Below are 24,466 nucleotides of genomic sequence, written 5' to 3' on the forward strand. Positions count from 1 at the left end.
ATATGCCCCCCGAGCTGGCAGCACAGCTAGCAGCATGGTTGGGCGATAGTACTGGGGGCGCCACGACTGCCGAGGCACAGGCGCTGATAAGCAAGCTGCGTAAGGAGAAAGAAGCAGCCAAGGTGACCGCACCGGTAGCAGTGATAGAAAAGCCACAAGTGGCAGAAACAGCATCCGGTTCAGGTAAGCGGCCATTGCCGATCGCAAGGGACGAGTCAGCACCCTCTCGTAGAGAAAGATTGGGGCAGCATGTTCCTTTAGCAATAAAAGAAAAGATTTGGGCGGGGGAATACGTGAATATATTCTCCCTGCTTGTCGATCATTATGAGGTAGAGCATGTCAAGAGTCAGAAGGACTTAATGCATCCAAGTGTTTGGCGCGCAAAAATGGCCGCCTTTAAGGTAAATGAGAACATTGGCAACTGGGGCAATGCATGGGGTATTTTTACATCGATCTTAGGGGAACGTAGGCCCGAGTTGCTTCCCGAATTTCCCATTTATCAATCACGAATTATGGGTTACTCGACAGCGTATCAAGGTAACCATTGGTTCTGTTATGACAATCTGTTCAGGAAAGAAAAGGAGCATAACAAGAGTTTGACTTGGGATTGTTACGATTCTGTGACATGGGATAAAATGAAGGAATTTGGAATGTTAAAAATGCCATTGGTTGGGAGCAATGTTGTTGATTACTCCCGCCAAAATGTGGGGACGCCCTTTCGAGCAAGTACGAGCACCGACGATTATTCGAGACCCGCAGGCAGTACAGGGAAAAAGGGTTTCTGTTTTAATTTCAACAAAGGGAAATGTACTAGGCCTCCGGGAACTTGTAAATTCAAACACGAATGTAGTACTTGTGGGTCATCCCATCCCGAGTCATCGTGCAGAGCCAGAACGAGTGAGAATGGGGGGAAGGGTGGCGCCAAACAGGTCTAAGATAGTCCGAGGGGCGCCTCTACCAACCCCGATTGATACCTTGGCAATGATTCCCTGGCTCAGCGAATACCCGGATCGTACTTCTGCCGGGGTGCTGCGGAACGGTTTTACACATGGTTTCCGCATCCCGGTGGGGGACTTTCAGGGTGTAGGGACGTGCAAAAACCAACTGTCCGTTTTACAACATACATCTGTAGTGCATGAGAAAATTCAGAAAGAGGTTAGCCGGGGACGGGTCGCCGGCCCGTTTAGTGTACCCCCGGTACCGGATTTTGTCTGTTCTCCGTTAGGGGTAGTCCCCAAGAAGGACCCAGGTGAGTTTCGTTTGATCCATAATTTGTCTGCTCCGCATGGTCTTTCGGTGAACGATGCAATCGATCCGGAAGTTTGTTCGGTGCGATACGCATCGTTTGATGAGGCAGTAGCCATCTTGAATCGCCTGGGGCCCGGGGCGTTGATGGCGAAATCAGATATCGAGTCAGCGTTCCGGTTGCTCCCGGTACACCCAGACGACCAGCGTCTTTTGGGATTCGGGTTTCAGGGGTCATTTTACATGGATAGGTGTATGCCAATGGGATGCTCTATATCATGTGCTTATTTTGAAAAATTCAGTACTTTCCTGCAATGGGTGGTCACTAAGAAAACGGGTTTTCGCAATGTAATGCACTACCTTGACGACTTTCTGTTCCTTGGTCCCGCCGGACATTCCGAATGTGCCCAGGCCTTAGCTGAATTCTGTGTGTTGATGGGTCATTTTGGCGTGCCATTGGCACCGGGTAAAACTATGGGTCCCACGACTTGCCTCGAGTTTTTGGGGATCGAGTTGGACTCAAGGGAGGGGTGTTTCCGTTTACCAGCTATCAAAGTGTTGAAATTCAGGACAGCCCTCCAAGTATGTTTAAATGCATCTAAGGTTACACTGCATCAGTTGCAACAATTGGTGGGAAAGTTGAACTTTGCCTTGAGAGTGATCCCAATGGCCCCCCCCTTTTCCCGCTCAATTGCCCAAGCGATGGTTGGCCTAAAGGAGGGTCATCATCGTACGAGGTTATCGGCCGAGGTCCGCCAGGACATGCGAATTTGGTTAGCATTTTTGGCGGACTTCAATGGTCGAGTCGTCTGGAACAAGCCAGCCGTGTCCTCCGAAGAGCTTGGGCTATGGACAGATTCAGCAGGAAGCATAGGCTTCGGCGCCATTTTCGGCACAAAGTGGTCTGCACAAAAGTGGCCCCCGTGGTGGCACAAGAAGGGGCTGACGAGTAATATTGCTTTCCTTGAACTATTTCCCATCCTGGTGGCCCTGAGAACCTGGCCTGAAGGGTTCAGAGATCATTCTGTCGTGTTCTGGTCCGACAATATGACCGTTGTAGAATGCATCAATAGTCAGGCAGCCCGTTGTAAATTGATTTTGAGGCTGCTCAAAGAAATTGTCTTACTGTGTATGCAACTGAACGTGGTTTTCAGAGCAAAACATGTCCCGGGGGTGATGAATCAGGCTGCTGATGCACTGTCTCGTTTTCACATGCAGGCTTTCTCGGGTTTCCTTCCTTCAGCGGACCCAGAGCCGGCACCCTTCCCCGAAGCTCTCTGGTCTCTCGGTGCCCCGAACTTCGTCACCTCGTGGGAGAGAGTCTAGCACCCAGGACAAGGAAGGCATATGAAGGGGCGTTTCAGGCCTATTTAGCCTTTTTGGGGGCTGAGAGAGGGGGACTTTGGGGTCAGGAAGAGTGGGTAGTACATTTTCTGATGTCCTTACGTAGGGCTGGGAATTCGGTGGCTACGGCCCAAAGGCATCGTGCCGCCATTTCCTTTGTTGCCAGGGCCCACGGGATCCAGGACCCGACAGCGTCTTTTTCAGTACAAAAGGCGCTGCGTGGGTGGCAACGCCTAGAGGGTCGCAGAGTAGACGTAAGACGACCGATAGGTCTGGATAGGTTGTCCCAGTTACTGGCCACACTCCCTAACACATGTTCGTCTCCTTTCGAGACCTGTTTGTTCCGGACTGCATTTACGCTGGCATTTCACGGGGCTATGAGAATAAGTGAGCTGGTTGCAAGGAACAAACAGGATGTGGCGGGGGGCTTGTGCAGGGAGCATGTTCAGATCAGGGGCGATGCGATGATTGTCTCCTTTCTCAGGTCCAAGACCGACCAAGATGGGAGGGGGGACTGCACGATCATTCGCAGGACCCCCGGGTCCTCCATGTGTCCGGTACAGTGTTTAGAAGATTACCTAGCACGGAGGGGGGCATCATGGGGGGGGACATTGTTAAGGCATGCAGACGCCACCCCACTGACGAGGTTTCAGTTTCAGCGGGTGCTTGCAATGGCCATTGCCGCAGCGGGCTTGGACCCGGGCGAATTTGGGACCCATTCCTTTCGAATAGGGGCTGCCACTGAAGCTACAGCCAGGGGTCTTAATGTAGAACAAGTGAAACGAGTGGGGCGTTGGTCCTCCAATTGTTATAAGAGGTATGTGCGATTACACATGTTGTGAAGCTGTAATCATGTACTCACGCTTCTTGTCTTTTGTTTGTTTTCAGTTGCGCAAGCCTACGCGGCAGGGCGGACTGTGCAGTCGACCCAACACCAGGCCAGCGGTCGCACATCACCGGCTGTGAGAAAGGAGGTGTGGGTCGTGGGCCACTCATACGTGAGACGGGCCGCAGACGTATTCAAAGCAGGTGACATGATTCACGTACCTGGGGAATACGGGTACAGAGTGTCCTTCTACGGAAGGGGCGGTCTCTGTATTGACCAGTTTCAAGCATTCTTTGAGGGTTTGTTAGAGCGGATGAGGTCACCGCCGTCCTTAGTCATAGTACATTTGGGGGGCAATGATTTGGTCACCACCGGTAGACGACTTCTCCTGGAGGCTATGCTTTCCACGGTAAGTTGGTTAGCGAGGAGAGTTCCGGGGTGCATAATTGCATGGTCTCATATGATCCCACGAAAAGTGTGGCGGGGGGCTATTTCGACCCCTGCTTTGAACCATTCTGTTAGGAAGCTGAATAATAAAGTGAGTAGGTTGTTCCGTTCCAAGACATTGCATTCGATCTCGCATAGTTGTATTAATGATGACAGTATGTATTTGAGGGATGGTGTGCATTTGTCGAGGGTGGGGAATGAGTTACTCATAGGAGACTTCTTAGCTTGGTTAAAATCGTTAAAGCATGACCTTTAGGTAGGAGTTTTGTGGGGGGTCCGGATAGCCGGTCAACTATCCGGACCTGTGGCGGTAAGGTCATGATCGGTGAGCACTAATTGGTAGATCCCTATGAGTGGGCGTCACCCAACACGGATGGGAGCGCTCGGGAGAGGTGGCCATTGGCCCCTCAATGGGGAGGCGGTCCCGTCTAAGGGCGGGTCGCCGGAAGTAAAGGAAAGGCGGTCAAGGCCCCTTCCTTTGTAGGAGGGGTTACAGCCCCCTCCTGGGGAATTTCCCGGGGCCAGTGTCATCTGCGACGGCAGATGCGGTAAGTTGTGTGGGGTGGGGGGAGGTCCACGATACCTTCTAGATACCACACACAAGTCTTCGAACGACCTTTAAATGGCGTCGAGTCTTAAGTGCCCCCGTCAAGTCAAGGGAAATTGTTAGTAGTTGCACTTGAGGTAAGCCTCTGTGCTGTCGCCCCTCCCAAGTGGGAGGGGTAAGTCTGGTTAGGGATCTTGACACCGGTTATGACCTTGCCGTTGGCCCTTAAACGTTAGGATGTACAATTTCAGTGTTATAGAGAATGTTTTGTAGGATGCTAGTTCGGCTAGGAGAACCTCTGTATTAGAGAATATGTTAAGGTTAGCCAAACATCGCAATGTGATAATGAAATTGTACATAACATGAAACGTTTAATGTTTAATTTTTTGTTTTAATAAATACGGCCGCGGGAGGGTCACTCCCTCCCACATCCAAAAACTTTCAAGAACTGTTTCCGGTTTCCCTCCTTTTTGGGATCGTGTTGAGAGGGGGTGGCGGGTATCTCAGCCATATGGAAAGGGGCGACCACTCGGTCCCCCCGCACGTATGGCGGAGTGCCTCGATCCCCCCGGGAAGCCATTTTTGGGCGGGAGGCGCGTCTCGGCTGGTATGCCCGAAGCGGCGTAGCCGGGGCGCGCTTTTTCCCGCCCTAGAGTGGGCTGGCCTAGACACCGACGTAGCCAGCCCCGCCCCCGGGGCGGGCAGGGGCGGGTTTACGCCCGCCCTGAAGACGGATAAAAAGAGACGCAAGACCAGAAGACGTCCTCTTGTTCTTGTGCTCCGAAGCTGCACCTCCTCGCTACACGTGAGCTCGGGACAGAACGAAGAGCCAATTTTGACCCACCCACCAGCCCCTGAGGACAGCAAGTTGTTGTGCAATAAAGTGAATTTTATAAGTATGTTTTCTGTTTTGTTTACAGGCTGTGAAAGTATCAGTTTGTTGTTGATCATAATAAAGTATGGTGAATATCGTGTAGTTTGTTACAATAAAAAGGATTTGATATAGTGTTGCATTTTAAGCATGCTCTTTCGGTCGTAGCGACCAATGTTTTCATAGATTTGAGTAAAGAATTGTCGTATTTATTTTGGTAGGCGGTAAGGTCATGATCGGTGAGCACTAATTGGTAGATCCCTATGAGTGGGCGTCACCCAACACGGATGGGAGCGCTCGGGAGAGGTGGCCATTGGCCCCTCAATGGGGAGGCGGTCCCGTCTAAGGGCGGGTCGCCGGAAGTAAAGGAAAGGCGGTCAAGGCCCCTTCCTTTGTAGGAGGGGTTACAGCCCCCTCCTGGGGAATTTCCCGGGGCCAGTGTCATCTGCGACGGCAGATGCGGTAAGTTGTGTGGGGTGGGGGGAGGTCCACGATACCTTCTAGATACCACACACAAGTCTTCGAACGACCTTTAAATGGCGTCGAGTCTTAAGTGCCCCCGTCAAGTCAAGGGAAATTGTTAGTAGTTGCACTTGAGGTAAGCCTCTGTGCTGTCGCCCCTCCCAAGTGGGAGGGGTAAGTCTGGTTAGGGATCTTGACACCGGTTATGACCTTGCCGTTGGCCCTTAAACGTTAGGATGTACAATTTCAGTGTTATAGAGAATGTTTTGTAGGATGCTAGTTCGGCTAGGAGAACCTCTGTATTAGAGAATATGTTAAGGTTAGCCAAACATCGCAATGTGATAATGAAATTGTACATAACATGAAACGTTTAATGTTTAATTTTTTGTTTTAATAAATACGGCCGCGGGAGGGTCACTCCCTCCCACATCCAAAAACTTTCAAGAACTGTTTCCGGTTTCCCTCCTTTTTGGGATCGTGTTGAGAGGGGGTGGCGGGTATCTCAGCCATATAGATTCAGTTATATATTCTTTGAATGTTTGTATTGATTTAAAATATGCAAAGTGGGTCTGAGGGTATGGATTGCTTAAAATCCGTATGGAGTTTACATGCAGTTTTGTATGCGCCTGTAAACTTGAGTTTTATGCCTTCAATTCCCCAGTCGGTATCCTTAAACTTCCTCCAAACACTCTGACACTGCTGTTTTAGTATTGTAGTGAGCCAGTCACCAGTATGTTCTTTTCCTTTGTACTGTGGTAAAACTGAAGCTGTAATAAATTTAGTGAGGAACTTTCTATGCAGAATTGTAATGATCCAGTCAGTATCTAGATACTCATGGATTAAAAGAGCCTTAGTCCATAGGCTGTTTCAAACCTCTATAGATTGTGCATGCACTGTTCTATGCACCAGCAAACTTATGTTTTATACGTTAAATTCCTCAATGTGTATCCTTATACTTCCAGCAAACATTCTCACACTAGTGTTTCAATATTGTAGTAAGCCATTCAGCAGTATGTGTTTATCTGTATACTGTGGTAAAACTGAGGCTGTTATAAATTCAATCAGGTTATTTCCTTGCAGAGCTGTAATCATCCAGTCACTACCTAAGTACTCGTGCATTAAAATAGGCCTTAGGGCATAGACTCCTTCAAACCCTTATAGACCATGTATGTAGTCTTCTATGTACTTACAAATTTGTCTTTTATACATTCAATTTAACAGTTTGTATCCTTACACTTCCACCAAACACTCTGTAACTGTTGTTTTAGTTTTGTAGTGACTCATTCATGGGTATGTAGTAATCCATTCACTACATTAAAACACTAATGGGCACATATACAATAACTGGAATATCCACAGGAATATGACAGTTATTGTGCTCCTTGACACCACCACCATGGATGTGCTGTATTTACAATGCAGTGTACCATGGGACAAAAATGGCACATATATGTGATGTATCTGTGCTGTAAAGCTGGTACTTTGTTTGAGTTATGTTGCAAGTGGAACGTATCTCCAGCAATGCTCTGGGGGCCCTATGCTCAGACAGCTGTGTCAATCCTTACACCTGCTTCAAGGTAGTGCAGAGTTTTGACACAGCATGAACCCAAAAGTGACAAAGTGAAATCTTGTATATTTCAGTCAGCCACTTTTAGGAGGTGTTCCTGCGCCGGAACGCCCACCCCCTTACCCATGTAGGAATGTCTCCTTCTAGTACAGGGTTTTACAATGTGACGCACCTCCCAGATACGTCACATTCTAAATACCACATACCATGGCGCATCTTTTGCACCACCGCTTCATCTGAAAAGTGATGCAACGGCAGTGTAAAAGAGGCACAAGGGTGTTGTAAATCAGCCTCTAACAAACACTTATAAATTCACCCAGGAAGTTTCACTAACAGTGCATTCTTTTTTAATTTACTTTTGTTATTATTTTACATTAAATATATGAAATGTAACTTTAAAAAGTTAAATAAATATAAGTATTTATAATAAAAATGTAGGAAACTACTATAAAAAGAAAGAAATATATTCATTAGTATACTTTAAAATTATCATTTATTAAACCTTAGAAATTCACTGAAAAAACCATAGGTTTCAGGCATGTTATAGTTAGGAATTAGCATTTTAAAAAACCTTAGAAATTCACTGAAAAAACCATAGGTTTCAGGTACGTTATAGTTAGGAAATAGCATTTAAAAAACCTTAGAAATTCACTGAAAAAACCATAGGTTTCAGCCACGTTATAGTTAGGAATTAGCATTTAAAAAACCTTAGAAATTCACTGAAAAAATCATAGGTTTCACCCATGTTATAGTTAGCTGGACATTTCTCTCATAAAAACCATTGAAATTCCTCCGTTATAGTTAGTTCAGCTAACTATAACTCGCGTGCCCGCAATGCACTGCTGATGACGTCACATATTACATCACTCATGACATGGTCAGTGACATCACTCATGACATTACTGATGACATCTCAAATGACATCACTGATGACATCACTGATGACATTATCCTTGTGAAAGAGTGGCAGACCTCCTCTCAGCGTAATATAACCTTTGATACACACATTGAAAAATAGAAACGAAAAATTTCAAAACAATGGAGATACCAAAACCAGTTACAACAATCTGTTCAGTAATTGCAAGATCTGCATACACATCCACTCATTCACCAGCAGTTCTATATAGTCACACATACATGTACTCACTCATCATATGTACTCATACACCTATACATCCTGTTACACATGATACTCATCCATAGAGTTACTCACACACATACTCACACATGCAAATAAACTATCAAACATTCATTTACTTGCATATATAGCTATACACACACCACTACACTTACTCTACAGAAACATACACATACTTATTCTCTTAAACAATCACTTATAGAAACACATACTTATTTGTAAAGGAACTCTTCCAATCTCACACTCTCACACATACTCACTTATATACATCAATACTCATATATACTAGTTTAAAACATATGTAGTTACTTGTAAAGATACTATTGAGACAGTCGTTCACTCACTAACACATCTATACACACACTCATCCACCCATACAGTGCTGCACACATGCTGTCTTCAAAATATATACAAACAGTGAGTCAGCCATTCATGCATCTGTGCGCTAAGTAATACCCCCATCTAACCATACAGAAACTCATTCTCATACTCAAAAAAAACAACTAATAACCCATATAGACACTCATGTATCTACTCACCAACCCATGCAGCCACTTATACACAAAGTGAGACACTGATACAGATATTTACATATTTAAACATTACTCGCTAATACATGTATTCACTAAGATATACTTAATAAGTCAGTTATACAATACATTTTACAAAAAAAACCATCGTTTTAGACAGTTATTTGCCCATTTATTCTTCCCTCGACCTTTAGATATTCATATATATAAAACATATTTTTCAGAAAGACACACATTCACTGAATGATGTCATCAGTGATGTCATCAGTGATGTAATTTGAGATGTCATCAGTGATTTCATGAGTGATGTAATATGTGACGTCATCAGCAGTGCATTGCGGGCGGGCGAGTTATAGTTAGCTGAACTAACTAAAACGGAGGAATTTCAATGGTTTTGTATGAGAGAAATGTCTTGCTAACTATAACGTGGCTGAAACCTGTAGTTTTTTTCAGTGAATTTCTAAGGTTTTTTAAATGCCAATTCTATGTCAGGACCGGAGGCTTCAGATTATGCTATATCTTCCTTCGCTTTATTAACATAAAGACTCCACAGCAGCTTAGGAAAAGATATATAATAGTAACAAAAAATGCTTTAAAACCTAAAGCATTTGACGGAACTTTCAACAGATCAAAACAACAACTCCCAAGAGTCTCTTTGTATAATGACAGTCCATAGTCCTTCCACTCTGTCCATCACCGCTATAAACCCGGTCTTCTCTTCCTCTTCCTCCTCTTTCTTCGCTGCTCCCGCAGCCAGATAAGTGCTTTTCATGTTTTTTCCCTTATTGTGTTTACTGATTGTATTGTATGTACGATCGTTGGGGGACTCACCCCATGGTTTATTTTTTCCATTGCAGAGTCCCCGGTCGCGGGAACGTTCTCGTTCCTACGCGATCTTTCTTCCCCATTTGTGTGCGGTGAGTGAGTAAGCCGCCAGGGGGCGCCCTAACGTCTCGCCGACCCCTCGGCGCGCCTCCGCAGTTACAGGAGCCGCGCCGTGGAGTCTGCTTGCGCAGGAGCCAACCCTCGCGTACCCCTCTGACACCTGGTGCTCCGGGTCTGTACCTCCCTGTTTCTGACGCCCCGTTGGGGTCTGTATTGCGGCGCTGACCGCGAGAAACGCCTTCGGGTGATTTTTGTGCACCTCTTTGATTGTGTGTGGCTTGCGCGCTTGAGGGGTGCGGAGACTCGGTCCCGGTGAGGAGAGTCTGCGCGCTGGGGGGTTGGTGCAGCCCCACCTGCCACGTCAGTTGGCCCACAAAGTGATCGCAGCCAGTTGGTCTGCCCATATCCGAGACTTATCTCGACTGACGCCCTCCAGGGTGCCCCGGAATTACTCCTGTGCTTCAGGATGGAAGGAGAGTACGAGGAAGAACCCTACTCCTACCTGCAGGACGACGAATTCTACCAGGCAGTGGATAATTCGATTTATCGCTGCGTGACGGAGGTGGTAGGGCCTATGGAGGACCGCCTCTCCGCCCGCATCGTGGAGGAATGCGCGAAGCTAGCGTCCGCGCATGTGACTCCGGCCCCCGACCTCCCGGGGACATCCGGCGAATTGCCACCCGCACCGAAGAGGCCCTGCAGGGAAGGCCCATCCACGGAGGCCCAAGGAGTGGACAGGGGCGCGTTTGAGCGTCTCCGGGACGCCTTCCTGGCGAAAGCAACGGCAGTGCCCCCTGCTCCCTTGGCGGATCCGGGTGCTTCAGGGGACGTGTCGACGACCCCCGCCTCTCCTGTGTACGACTCCCCGGACACCGACGACGACGGTGAGTCGACCCGATCCTGGCTTCCGGCGCCCTCGGCCAAGGAGATGCCACGAGATGAGTCGGGCATGCTGGACCCGGACGAGATCGTCCACCCCCGCTCCGCAGCTTGGACACCGGGGGAGACGGTGGCGAAGTTCGTAGCGGGCAGGCTGCGCAAGCCGCTGGAGAAGGAGGCAAGGGGTTGCCTGCGTGGGGAGTGCCCTAGACCGACTTTGGAGGGTAAGGTGGCCATGACCCCGGAGTTGGATGCCAAGATGGCCACCTTCTTGGCAAAATTTATGAAAGATCCCAGGAAGGGCATCGATCGCTCCTGGCGAGCCTGCCAGGATGAGCTGTTGGATGCGGTGGGGCCTGCCACGAAGATCCTCGATATGGCGGAGGAGGCGAAGGCAAATGGCACCGTCATCTCACCGGAGGTGCTTTCTAATTGGGCCCAGAGGGTGATCGTGTTCTTGGGCAACGCCAACTGCGCCCTATCTACTGAGCGGCGGCGTTCGCTCTTGATAAAGTTGGATCCGAAGTTGGGGGACCTGGCCTCGTCGGAGGCGGGTGCAGTTGCTCAGGGAGGCCCCTTTGGCGAGCCCTTTATCCGAGAGCCGGGAAAATTTGTGAACACGTTCACATCGCTGGACAAGGCTCAATCCAGCATTAAAAGGGTGTTTCACCAGCGTTTCTCCGGAGGGGCCGGTCGCGGTAGGGGCCGTGCGGCCGGCCGTGGCCAGCAAGCCAACAATAAAGGACAAGGCTCCGGCAGAGGCCAATACCAGACCTCAGCCAACTTTAACAACTTCTACCCCACCAGAGGGCAACGCTTCGGCGGCAGAGGGTTCAGGAAGAACTCTGGACAAGGGAATGCCTCCGGTAAGTGTACTTTGTTTGGATCAAGTTCCAATTGGGGGGAGGCTGGCAACCTTCTACGAGGAGTGGGAATTGCTCACTGCTGACGCTTGGGTCTTGCAAACTGTACGTGGGTTCCACATAGAATTCTGCGACCAGCCCACGCAAGCGGTGCCCCCACGTCCCATGGTGTTTTCAGAGTCCGACGCGCGGTTGATAGACGGGGAGGTCTCCGAACTGCTCCGCAAAGGGGCCATCCGTCTATCAACGCGCCATCCTCACGGGTTCCTCAGCAATGTCTTCTTGGTGGACAAGACGGATGGGGGCAAGAGACCTGTGATCAATCTCAAGGAATTCAACGGATGGTTGATCTATCGACATTTCAAGATGGAGGGTATCCACCTCCTTCGAGACGTGCTCCTCCCGTGAGACTGGATCTCAAGGACGCCTATTTAGTCGTCCCCATCCATCCCCTGCATCGTCGTTTCCTTCAGTTTCTATGGAACGACAGGGTGTTCGAGTTCACCGCACTGCCGTTCGGTCTGTCGTCGGCCCCCTGGTGCTTCACGAAGGTTCTCCATCCGGTAGTGGAGTTTCTCAGAAGTCAGGGGGTCCGAATGTTGGTGTACTTAGACGACATCCTCCTCATGGGGCAGTGCCCGGAGGTGTTGGCGGGTCAGCTTCGGCAGGCCGTGCACCTTCTCCAGAGACTGGGGTTCGTGATCAACGGCTCCAAATCGGTTTTGGTTCCCACTCAGAAGATCACCTTCCTAGGTTTCGTGGTGGACTCGGTGCAGGCGGTCTTGAGCCTGCCGGGTCGGAAAGTCGCGAAAATACGACACCTGCTTCGACAGACGATCGCAAAGGATCGCACTTCCTTGCGCCATATCGCCAAGGTGGTAGGGCTTCTGTCGTCCTCCATCCAGGCGATTTTCCCAGGCCCCCTGCATTACAGGGCGCTCCAACGTCTAAAGGCGCAACACCTACGTCGTGGGATGAGTTACGATCAGTGGGAGGACGAGATGAAGGAGGAAATGTCCTGGTGGCTGTCTCACATGGAGGCATGGAATGGTCGGGCGATCTTCGGTTCGGCCCCGGACCTGGTCATAGAGTCCAATGCCAGCAGGTCGGGCTGGGGCGCCCGGTGCGGGGATTTCTCCACCGGCGGCGCCTGGTCTTCAGAAGAACAACGATTGCATATCAACTGTTTGGAACTCCTAGCGGGCTCCTTCGCAGTCCGTTGTTGGACCAAGGATTCGGTCAAGGCCTGTGTCCTTTTGCGGATGGACAATGCTTCGGCGGTTCGTTATGTGAACCATCTAGGGGGTCCTCGTTCCCGCGCTTTGGCGGATCTGGCAAAGGACTTCTGGGACTACTGCCGGCCGCGTCACATTGCGGTGACGGCGGAATATCTACCGGGTCAGGCCAACCAAGTAGCGGATTGGCATTCCAGACACCTCAGCGAGACGCCAGTCAGTGGAAGCTGGACCCGGAGGTCTTCCGGTGGTTACAAACCCTCTGGGGTCCTTTTTCGGTGGACCTGTTTGCGTCCCGTCTCGACCACCAGCTGCCGCGTTTTTTCAGCTGGAGGCCGGACCCTCTGGCGGAGGCCACGGACGCCTTTCTACAGGATTGGAGTCGGGAACAACCGTTTGCGTTTCCCCCGTTCTCCATGATAATGCGAGCAGCGGCCCAAATACGCCGTCAGGGAGCGGAGTTGGTGTTGGTTACACCGCTCTGGAGGTCTCAAGTGTGGTTTCCGGTTCTTCTGGAACTTTCTTGGGATTTTCCAATCCTACTCCCCCTGTTTCCACTGCTCCTGACAAATCCGGATCGGGAACCGCATCCTCTCATCACGCAGAGCTCTCTCCGCCTCGTGGCATGGAGGCTCTCAGGAGACGCTGGTCGCTCCCAGGCCTTTCGGGGTCTGCTGAACACTTGCTCTCCAAAGCATGGGCCGATAGTACGACGAAGCGCTACAGATCCGCTTGGCTTAAGTGGATGCGTTGGTGTCTACGAAGGGATTTGGATCCCTTGGTCGCAGGCCTCGTTCCCGTGCTGAATTTCCTGGCTCACCTGGCCGACAAGGGCTTGGCCTATAGAACGATCAATGCCATTCGATCGGCGATTTCGGCAGGCCATGACAACATCGATGGCCACCCAGTAGGGGAGCATCCTTTTGTTTGCCGGCTCCTGCGGGCTATTCGTCTCGCGTTGCCTCCGGAACCCAGGTACTCCGTCCTTTGGGACGTCAATTTGGTTCTGAACTTGTTCTTGTCCTGGCCGGCCAACTCCTATCTGTCCCTCAAGGAACTGTCGGCGAAGTTGGGCATGTTGTTATGTTTGATTTCTTGTAGACGCGTCTCAGACGTGCGCGCGCTGGATATATCTGCACGCATTTTTTCCCCGGATGGGGTCACTTTTACCGTGGGCCGACGCACGAAAACGTCGTCGCGATCCATTTCCTATCCAGCCTTTCTTGAAACTCCCAAGTTGTGTGCTGTGCAATGCCTCAAAGCATATGAAGATCTGACCTTGGAGTTGCGCCCCCCGGGCGAACGTCAGTTGTTGATTGCCCTGCGGAAGCCACACAAAGCTGTCTCCTCCCCCACTATCGCTAGGTGGGTGCGGTGGGTCATGCAAGAAGCGGGCATCAATACTACTCTCTTTGGAGCACACTCTGCCAGAGGGGCCATGTCCTCTAAGGTGTTCTCGGTGGGTGCTCGCTTGGAGGACCTAATGCGAGCGGCGGATTGGTCTTCGGATTCCACCTTTAAGAGGTTTTATTTTAAGCCGGTGGTGGATTTGGCCCAGTTGGTGGTAAGTAAGCTTTGAACTAGCATAATCTGAAGCCTCCGGTCCTGACATAGAATCGAAATTTGCCTACCTTACGTAACGGTAAGTTTCAATTCTATTAAGGACACGGAGGCGAGGATTATCCCACCCAGGCTACACAGTGGTGTTTCTACCCACCCGTATGGCAGTAAGTAAAGCGTTTTCCTTTACGTTGTCTGTACTGTATTAGTCACTGAATGCTCCTCGCCTTATTGTTGCATCCCTGGGACACCTCGCTTACGCGGTCTCTTTTTCGACAGGCAACGAGGGTGCTAAGCAGGATCAATGAGGTTCAAGCGTGATCTGCGCGAAGAAAGAGGAGGAAGAGGAAGAGAAGACCGGGTTTATAGCGGTGATGGACAGAGTGGAACGACTATGGACTGTCATTATACAAAGAGACTCTTGGGAGTTGTTGTTTTGATCTGTTGAACGTTCCGTCAAATGCTTTAGGTTTTAAAGCATTTTTTGTTACTATTATATATCTTTTCCTAAGCTGCTGTGGAGTTTTTATGTTAATAAAGCGAAGGAAGATATAGCATAATCCTCGCCTCCGTTTCCTTAATAGAATTGAAACTTACCGTTACGTAAGCTAGGCAAATTTCGATTCCCAACTATAACGCGCCTGAAACCTATGGTACTTTCAGTGAATATATATATATATATATATATATATATATATATATATATATATATATATATATATATATATATACTGCAATTATCCAAGCATTGACCGCCTCCACCAAAACGAGAGTTGCGTCGTCACCATAAGACTCCTTGGAGTGAGTCTCTTTACTCCATTATTCAAAACGACCACGCCATGTGAGATTTTCAGAATTTCTTTATTTCTGCCGCCGCCAAACGCGTTTCGACTACGCAGTAGCCTTGATCACTGGTAACGGTTAAGAGAGCGCGCGGCCATTTTTAAAGAAATAAATCAGTTCATACTACGTCATTGGTACTACCCATCAATCGACAGGAAAGACAAACTTAAAATTCATTTTCCGTTGCATGTTCTTTTTTCTACACATTAGCTTCAACATAATTTGATACATTTATACAAAATGCATAACGATTACCGATTGTATCACTTCATGAACAACCTTGTATTCTTGATAAAGTGCTAGGTGCGAGCATTCGTGATTTTCAACTCCCTTTTTGAAAACTTTATTGACAATGACGCGAATTTAAACAATTGCGCGTTGTATATGCATGCTGTGTACCCATTGTCAATATAATTCACAAGTTGGAAAATAGCGCCCATGTGGGCATAGCCTAAACATCTATCGAATTATATAGTTCAATATCAGTTATTCTCTCGGCTACCAAATACTTGATGAGTTACAGTCTCATACCCATCTTAAACATTGCACAAAAATAGAGCTCAAGTGAGCAAACACACCGGTTGTACCATGCATAGAAACAAATAGATAATATACCTAATCATTATAATTCATGTTGTCTGCCAAGTGTGAATATAATAAGAAAAAGTACTGTCCACAAAATGCTAATCATGATCAAAATTAATTTTCAAACGCTTTTGTTAGCAGAAACCACTTGTTAATCACCAAGAATTAATATCACAGGTGTCTATGTAAATCTTCTTCAATATTAAGACCGTTTGGCTGCTTGGTGTTCAGCTTGATGATGTATCTTGATTCAAGTTTTCTTAGCTTATTCAGTCTATTGCCCCCTCTTTGACTAGCTGGAATTGAGTCAATTACACAATATGTCAGTCCTTTTACATCCTTATTGTGCATTAGTTCGAAATGCCTGGCTACAGGATAGGCCCTATCGGCATTTTTAATTGCACGTAGGTGCTGTAAGATCCTTTTGTAGGCTTCGTTGATTGTGCTACCCACATATCGGAGCCCGCAAGGGCACTCGAGAATGTAGATGGCATAATCAGTTTTGCATGTATATTTGTTGTTAATCTTTTCCATTCTATTGGAAAGGCCCAATCTGTATTTGCTACAGTTCATGCCATAATTACAAGCCTTGCACTTTGTGCATTTCACGAAGCCATTTTTATCTAGCCATGTTTTTTTCGGTTGGGGTTTTTTAAGCATGTTGCTTACCAAACAGTCTGTGAAGGATTTCGCTTTCTTAAATGTAATTTGTGGTCTCTTGGGGACTTCTTTTCCCAGCACAGGGTCATTTTTAATGATATGCCAATGCTTGTTGAGTATTCTTCTCACCTCAACATGTTGTTTACAAAATCCTGTTATAAATCTGCAAAGGTTTTTTAAATGCTAATTCCCAACTATAACGCGCCTGAAACCTATGGTACTTTCAGTGAATATATATATATATATATATATATATATATATATATATATATAAATATATATATATATATATTACAAGCCGTAATGGTGAAACGCGTCGTGACTTTTTACTTGCCGAAATAAAGGATTACAAGCAAGCTCCGAGTGTCTTGGTGATCTTCTTGGAACGAGAGGCGATTTGGAGCGAAAATAGAGGTCTGCCAGTGACCTGACCCGGACCGCTCACGACAGCCGCAACGCTCGTACTGGTATTGGTGGAGTGTTATATATATATATACACGCAAATTCGCCACATTAACTGAAGCAGCCGCCTCAGCCCTGGAATCAAAAATGACGAAAGAACAGACCTAATGATGAGTGCTTAATCAAGGTGATTTATTTTTCCAGCAAGCCTGCCGCCGCCATTACGCGTTTCGCCTTTTACAAAGCTTGATCATAGGGCGAGTTGCTGAGAGCCAATGGACAGATGATATCATTGGGTCCGACATTTCCACGGGACCATTAATAACCTTTCGAAAAGCTCGTTCCCTGAAAGATAGTCTCATTCATAGCCATCTGGCAGATCTCACACCAGATCAGGTACCCTGAGCGAGATGAGGGGATTCTTTCCTTGCGGCAAGTGCAAGGCTTGTGCCTTTAGCAGAAGAGATCTCTCATAGAACATCAAAGGGTTATCAACAGAGAGAAAGATAACCACGTTTATGACCTGTCTAACCACTCACGCTGTGTACTGTTTGGTTTGCCCCTGTGGTCTCCGTTACATAGGGAGCACTATCCACAGTGTCAAAATCAGGGTGTTAGAACACATGCGGGCCATTGGTAAGAGGGACCTGAACTATCCAGTAGCCCGTCACTTTGCCATCAAGCATGGGGGTAACAGGGATATGTTACGTTACTTTAGCTTGGATTGTATACCCAGTGATGCCAGAGGAGGTGACAGAGTACTGAGACTCCGGAGATTGGAGTCTTGGTACATAATAGACTTACAAACTAAATCCCCGAATGGTTTGAATTCAGGAGAAGAATTAATGGTCCATTTGGGAAGATGAATTTCACTGTCAATGTAGAATTGTTTAAATACTGTGTAGAGTTATTGATTTATGATTCATGAATTGTATTACATTTTGCTGGTTGATTATCTGGTTTTGATTTGAACATTAAGATTACCATAATGGCTGCCGATACACGGCTTGATTTTGGAAATGTGGACATTTGTTAGCAGCCGACATTTAGGCTGCTTATGCCGATCCACGGCAAGATCGTTTAACGTTGGGTACATGCCATTTTAAGAGTCTGTTTTTGCAAGGACATTGCTTTGCATTGTGTGTCTCTTAAACTCGCTTTGTTTACTTTCACTGTTAACAAGAGCAGGCATGCTTCGTTTGTCTTAATTTTGCGTTTGGAGATACTAGCACTGTAAATACACTGACGAAGGTAATCTACCGAAACGCGTCTGTAAAATAAAGCTGCTGCTGCTACAACCAACCCCGCGAGTGCTGCATTTTCTTGCATGATTTGGAGAAATTTGGAGCGTATATATATATATATATATATATATATATATATATATATATATCCCAGAGAAAAGATGCAATAACATACGCTCTCAGGAATCAAGCTAAGACCAGAAGTATGTTGAGACCTTGGTTTTAATCACACAACGCGTTTCGGCGACCTGCCTTGATCACGTGTGACATCTTCGTGAAAAAAAGGTGTGCTATTTACAAACAATTACAAAATCGAGGTAGGACTAGGTTATTCTCAGCACGAAAAAGCGTCAGACATATTGGAATGTTCATCATATGTAGACACAGTTTGAAATAACAATCCATCATATGGAATACTTGCATGTAGTTCACATTGAATAGGTGAAATTAAAAGCCTCCCAAAGTCAGAGAAATTAATAATTAAACCAGCATATAGCAGCCGTATTAAATGTGTATGCAGCATAAACATAAACTTAAAGAGTCGGTACTCCATAAGTATTCCATAAACACGCCCAGGAGGTAGCACAAGTAACAGGCCCTATTGACTTATTCATCTCGCGGGTCCATGAGACAATAAACCAGAGCATAGCCCTGATGGAGAAGAGAGTATCATTAGATCTCATGAGTGCAAACGCGAAGCGTTCTTCATTAGGCGCTATAGCAAACGCCACCTCTCCCATCAATCTCAACACACTAAACTGTTCTCTTCCAGTGACTCTGTCAGTACCAGATTTAAACACAGTTCCGTCGGTAGTAGATCTGTCAGTTACACATTCTGAGTCAGATCTCTCCATAACATTCGACGACCTGGAAGCAACCCCTGATCTAGCCGGTTGTCAAACTCAGGGGGACGCCCAACCCAATGGAAACCTCCCCCCGAAAGATGATAGGGAAGGAGCAATCCCAAAACACGTCCAGTAAACAACGAAGAACTACCTAGCGTACCATGCTCGGAACACACAACAACTCATTTAAACTCCACAACGTCCCATAGCACACTACTTCTCCCAGAAACTATCCTCCCACACAAGGCAATCTCTAATGACTATATTGAAAATCAATGTAAAATTTGCAGAATCACCTCGCAAGTTCTTACCACAACAAAAGACCTGTTATATCAATATTTAAAGCCCATACAACTCAGCATCAGAAATCTCGAAGCCCAACTAACCATAATTTCGGCCACCCTCCTAGATTCAAACACCCGTATAGAAATAAAGGGGCAGCGTAACACTCCGCAGCCACCTAAAAAACAGAATCAAGCACACACGCAGAAAATAGCCAACCACACAAACCCAACGTCCCTAGCACAGAAAAACCCCAAACAAAACACCACAGTTCCCAAACCGGCAGCTAAAACGTCCCAACCTCAGAAAGAGAAACCTCCTGCTATAACTGTACAGCAAACAGTAAACACAGATACAGACAAGATAGATACTTCAGGCCCAACGATAAACACAGACACCAGCATAGCCTACTTAGAAAAAAGGCCCGAAACTCTTCCACTGAAACCACTGCCCCCCCAAAAGACTCCTAAAAACACACCCAAAAAACCTCCATCAACCAGACGTCCTGCCCATTTGCCCCCGGAAGCTACTCCCTACACAATAGTCCTCACAGGAGTACCAGAGCTAACCGACGATACACCAGAAACTGCATGGTCACTTAAAAATAAAGCCATGCAGGGGTTAAGCATCAATAGACCTCTCGAATCCCACCTATCGGGAGGGATCACCACAGCCCGTAGGGTAGCCTGGATAGGCAAAACGACAAAATCAATACGCGGAGACTGCATCATTGTAACGTGCAGAGATCCCTCAACAGTAGATTATATTTGTGCTTGGCCTCAGCTCGACAAAAAAGGGGGGATCGATGCGACATCTTTCCTTCTTCTATCCCCCAGCGAAACAACAGCGTAATCCTCCACCCTGGGCATGGCACCAGCTCCCCAAAGACCCGTGGAACCAGGAGTCATGGTACCAAGCGCCATGGAAACAGATGGAACACTCATATGACTATATAGTTAGGGGCGGACCGAGAGAAAGGCCCAGAGAACGCCAGAGGCCAAATTGGCAGGACAGACCCTATCAAACCTACGAAGGATGGCAGGGCTTTCCAACCCAAAACCGTTTTGATTGTCTCGAAATGGTCGACTGACCAACCCGGGACAAACCTAGCAAACATATACCCGATATCACTCCGCAAATAGCAATCGCTAAGCAACATACAACATCTCCAGAGTCTACACAGGCGAGGCACGAAAATACGACGCAGGAACCTTCTAATATCCCCTTCATCACAACCGAAAAAACTCCCCATACCTCCGAGGCACTATCTGTACACCCAAATAAGTTTCCACCAAACATCCCTCCAGCAGAAGTTGATATCAACATGGGAATGTGCATCCAACAAGCCGCAGCTAATATTAACAACCCGACAACTCCCGCAACCGCGAAGGAACCATCAACCCTGACCTTGGCCATTGCCTACTGGAACGTTGCAGGCTTAACTTCAAAAATAACCTGTCCTTCATGGCTCGACACAGCAAGGAGCCAACAAATTCTGTGCCTGCAAGAGACCTGGTGCACGACTCCACTTCATTTAGCGGGCTACAAAACATTCTTCACCAAAGCAGTACCTAGTACTATGGGAAGACCAAAAGGTGGACTTACGATTTATTTTTCCAATACCGTTCCACTCACTGTGAAACTATTAAAGGAAACATACATCTTCCAAATCATTCAAGTCACACAGCCAACGGTCTCAAAGAGAAACTTACATATATTCATAAACTACTATAATAACACCGGCACTTTGGAATGCTGCTCACACCTAGACGAAATAGCGGCATATCTATTCTTACTTCAAAAAACAAATCACAATTCCACACTCAACTACATCTGGGGAGGCGACTTCAATTTAACATTGTGCCAAAACTACAAAAATGGGAACTGCGGGCTCCAGAACGAACTCGGAAATCCCATCCCCCACTTTGTGCACACATCGGGTGGTAACAAACTAAATGAAATCCTCTTCACCCTAGACCTTGACTTTGTCAATGAACTAGTCAATCCTGTGCAGGACTTTCTACCCACCTTTCACGGGCGAGGATGTCTGTCTACCATCGACTATATTTTAGCCTCAAACTCCTATAAAGGGCAACTAAAAAACTACAAAACAGGGTCTAATCCAATTAGCGACCATTATCCTCTTAGCGTGGAAATCCTCATGAAGAAAGCTGGAACACTCTCTCCAAAAGCTAGCTCCCTTGACCAACAATCGCTGGCCATGAGGAAGACGAATGGCTACGCAATTAAATGGTCAAAGATCGACCCGGAAGAGATAACACAAAGGGTCCTTGAAAAAACGCATCTCTGGTTAATGAACTGTCTGTCCCCCGAGGCAACTCCAGAATTAATTATCACCTCTTTTTATAACATCCAGGAAACAATAAGGGACGAGCTATTCATAAGCACAAAAAACAAGCCAAGACTTCCTACCACGAGATGGTTCGACACTGACTGCCGGAAGGCCCTTACATCTCTCAAAGAAGCCCTAAGACAGAAACCGAGAGATCCCGAAATAATCTCACAACGGAGAAAAATTTACAATAATGCCCGGAAAAATCGCAAAAAGCAGATAAAGCAAGATCTATGGCTTCAACTACACGACAGTGCATCAAGGAAAGATAGCACTGCTTTCTGGCAGACCATAAGATCACCCTTTCTGGCTAACATCACCGACCCTAACCACCTCGATGTGGCAATAACTGAGGACGACTGGGTCTCCCACTTTTCAAACATCTTCGGAATACCAACGGGTGCCGCTCAAAAAATCCAAGCACAAGACTCTGAACCAGCCAAGAGAAATATCTATCCCATTAGGTTACGCTTTACCCTCAATGAGGTCAGAAAGGCTATTAAGGCCTCAAAACCTGGCAAGGCCCCCGGCCCAGACGGGGTCCCCATGGACTTGTTCCTACATAATGTCGATTATTGGTCAATAATAATCACACGGGTAATGGCAGCAGTCGCCGAAACCGGTCTCTTCCAATCATGGTCAACATCTACACTAGTGCCCATTTTCAAGAAAGGGGACCGCAACGACCCTGCGTGCTACCGACCGATCTCCCTTCTGGACTCCACGGGCAAGATTGCAGGTCGAATACTCCTGGACCGACTACAATCATGGGCCCGGGAGAATAACATCATTACTGACCTGCAATACGGTTTCCAGAAGGGGCTCGGAACGGTGGAACAGGCCTTAATCCTCGTCCTTCTGGCTGGAAAGTACGCGCGCGCTAAAGGAGGCAACATCTATCTGGTCTATGTAGACCTAAGCGCGGCATTCGACTGCGTACAGCATGCAAAGCTATGGCAGATCCTGGCAAACCTCGGAGTGGACCCTCCCATACTAGCCTTCCTGAGAGAGCTATACACCAACGCAGAAGGTCGAGTTCGTTTCGGCATTGGCGGTGAACTATCACGTCCCTTTAAAATATCAAGAGGAGTAAGGCAGGGGTGCGTGCTGGCTCCCTTCCTGTTCAATCTATACACAAACGGGCTTGAACAGGCCATGCTGGAAGGGAGCCAGGACCTCCCGCAGATAGATCATCGCCCGATACCCATCCTTCTATATGCCGACAACTCTGTCATCCTGGCACGGACATCTAACCAACTCCAGCGACAGCTAAATAAATATGTGACTTTCATGGACTCCCTGGGACTAAAAGTTAATATCAAAAAAACCTTCACAATGACCATCGGACCAAGGCCAGGAGTCTCCAAGCCCATATTCATTAACAACAGCAGATTAGAAAAAACATCGGTGTACCCATACTTGGGCATTTTAGTGGAAGACACAATGACCTGGCGTAAGGCAGTGGAAGCCAGAAACCTTAATTTTCGTCGTGCAGTATCAGCATTAAGTGCTTTCTCAAGGAAACTAGGCAAACCAGCTCCAGCGGAACTATTAACGATATACTATGCAAAATGCCACAGTGTGGCTACGTACGGAGCAGGCATCTGAGGTCATGGATGTATCGACCAACTCCAGGTTACTGAGAACGCTTTTATCAAATACATCCTAGCTCTCCCCCAAAGCTCCCCGATCCTAGCTTCACATCGGGAGCTGGGTATGGAATATATGACCGACACCATACGATGCCAGCCCATCCTACTGTGGCAGCGTATATGGTGTAACCCCGAAAGCCACATCACCCGCTCCCTCATCACCGAATGTCTCGGTCTAGCGTACTGGAGGAAAATACCTTGGCTCAATTATATTCACAAATTCTTTCTAGATCTTGACTGCGAGCACTACTTCCTCGAACCCCCTTCAATAGAAGATGTCTCGAAGAAACAATTGAAGGAACTATGTATGGGCCATTTAAGGGAACTCCGCAACCAAGCTGAGATTATCAAAACACAAAATGGAAAAATTTGCACACTGCAGACAGGGAAACTCATAAAGCCATACCTGACATACTTCCTCTCAAACTATGAAAAGTTTTTAATTACAAGATTCCGGTTCAATCTTTTTTTCCGTCTGGTCTCATTTCCAGAAATGAAGAACTGGTCCAGAAATCTGTCGAGATGCCCTTGCGACGGAGTTTCTGAACAATCGACGATACATGTTGTCCTTTTCTGCAAATACTACAGACTAGCAAGGAAAACATGGATTTTGCCCCTCCTCCGTTCAAGCGGTCTCAGACAATCATACTCAGCACTCTCCCACTTACAATCCCCGAAATCCCCGCATGAAGCAAAAATGATAGCGACCTTTCTTAAAATAGTAATATCAACTCGTCGCAAAGTCAACTCCTAAACTTGTATCATTTCCATAACAGTAACCCACTTCGACATTTTTTTGTTCGGTACAGCGATGCTAGTTCTGTGATCAAATGCATATTGACTTTTTCTTTCTGACTAGGTTTTATTTCTCTGTTTTAAAATGTACTTTTTATGATTATACAAGTCTATAATCGAATAAAAGTTGATGAAACTGAAACTGAAACAGACATCACTGATGACATCTCAAATGACATCACTGATGACATCACTGATGACATCTCAAATGACCACTGATGAAATCACTGATAACATCTCATTTGACATTACTGATCACATCACTAATGATATCATTCATGTGATAATACGATGAACCTCTTCAGACTCTAATATAACCTTAGGTACAATCAGTGTAAACAGACACTCACAGACTGTCACTCATCCATGGAGTTACTCACACACCTAGTCAGTCATGCAAAGAATC

The 24,466-nt window shown here is 47.0% G+C and overlaps 1 protein-coding gene across 3 annotated transcripts in view; it reads right to left on the minus strand.

The window, feature by feature from the left end:
* CCDC91 (coiled-coil domain containing 91) overlaps positions 1-24,466 on the minus strand; it is a 1,919,235-nt gene that overhangs the window by 1,564,554 nt on the left and 330,215 nt on the right. The window lies entirely within an intron of this gene.

The sequence above is a fragment of the Lissotriton vulgaris genome, chromosome 1_2 (genome assembly GCF_964263255.1).
Source record: "Lissotriton vulgaris chromosome 1_2, aLisVul1.2, whole genome shotgun sequence".
In the NCBI taxonomy this organism is placed as follows: domain Eukaryota; kingdom Metazoa; phylum Chordata; class Amphibia; order Caudata; family Salamandridae; genus Lissotriton; species Lissotriton vulgaris.